The following is an 844-nucleotide window of genomic DNA, read 5'->3' on the forward strand; positions in this document are numbered from 1 at the left end:
AGTTAGGTGGTATCTCAGTGTGGTTTTGATTTGCATCTCTGTGATGATTAGTGAGGTTGAGCATTTCTTCATGTGTTTGTTGGCTGCTCGAATATCTTCCTTTGTGAAGTGTCTGTTCTTATCTTTTGCCAATTTTATAATGGGGTTGTTTGTTTTTTTCTTTTCAGCACGTTTTAGTTCCTTGTAGATCCAAGATGTTAAGCCTTTGTCAGATATGGAGTTGGCAAATACTTTTTCCCAGTCTGTAGGCTGTCTCCCTGCTCTCTTGGTGGTTTCTTTGACTTTGGAGAAGCTTGTCAGTTTAATGAGGTCCCACTTGTCTATCTTATCCCTTATGGCCTGTGGGTTTCGAGTTTTGTTCAGGAATTGGATGCCAGTTCCAATTTCCATGAGGGTGTGTCCTTCATTTTCTAAAGTTCTTATGGTTTGAGGTTTTACATTTAGGTCTCTGATCCATTTGGAGTTTATTTTTGTGTATTGGGATAGATAGGGGTCCTGTTTCAATCTTCTGCATGTGTTCAGCCAGTTTTCCCAGCACCATTTACTGAATAGGTTCTCCTCTCCCCAGTGGTAGGTGGTGGAGGCTTTGTCGAAGATGAGTTGGTTGAGAAATTGAGGTTTTGCTTCTGGGATCTCAATTCTATTCCATTGATCTATATGCCTGTTCCTATACCAATACCAAGCTGTTTTGATGATTGTTGCTTTATAGTAAAGTTTGAAGTCTGGCAATATGATACCACCTGCTTTGTTTTTTTTGCTGAGAATTGTTCTGGCTATTCTTGGTCGCTTGTGTTTCCATATGAATTCCTGTGTTGTTTTTTCTAGGTCTGAGAAGAATGTTGCT

The sequence above is a fragment of the Carlito syrichta genome, unplaced genomic scaffold (assembly GCF_000164805.1).
Source record: "Carlito syrichta isolate Samal-C Ts95f unplaced genomic scaffold, Tarsius_syrichta-2.0.1 Scaffold274385, whole genome shotgun sequence".
Taxonomy (NCBI): Eukaryota; Metazoa; Chordata; class Mammalia; order Primates; family Tarsiidae; genus Carlito; species Carlito syrichta.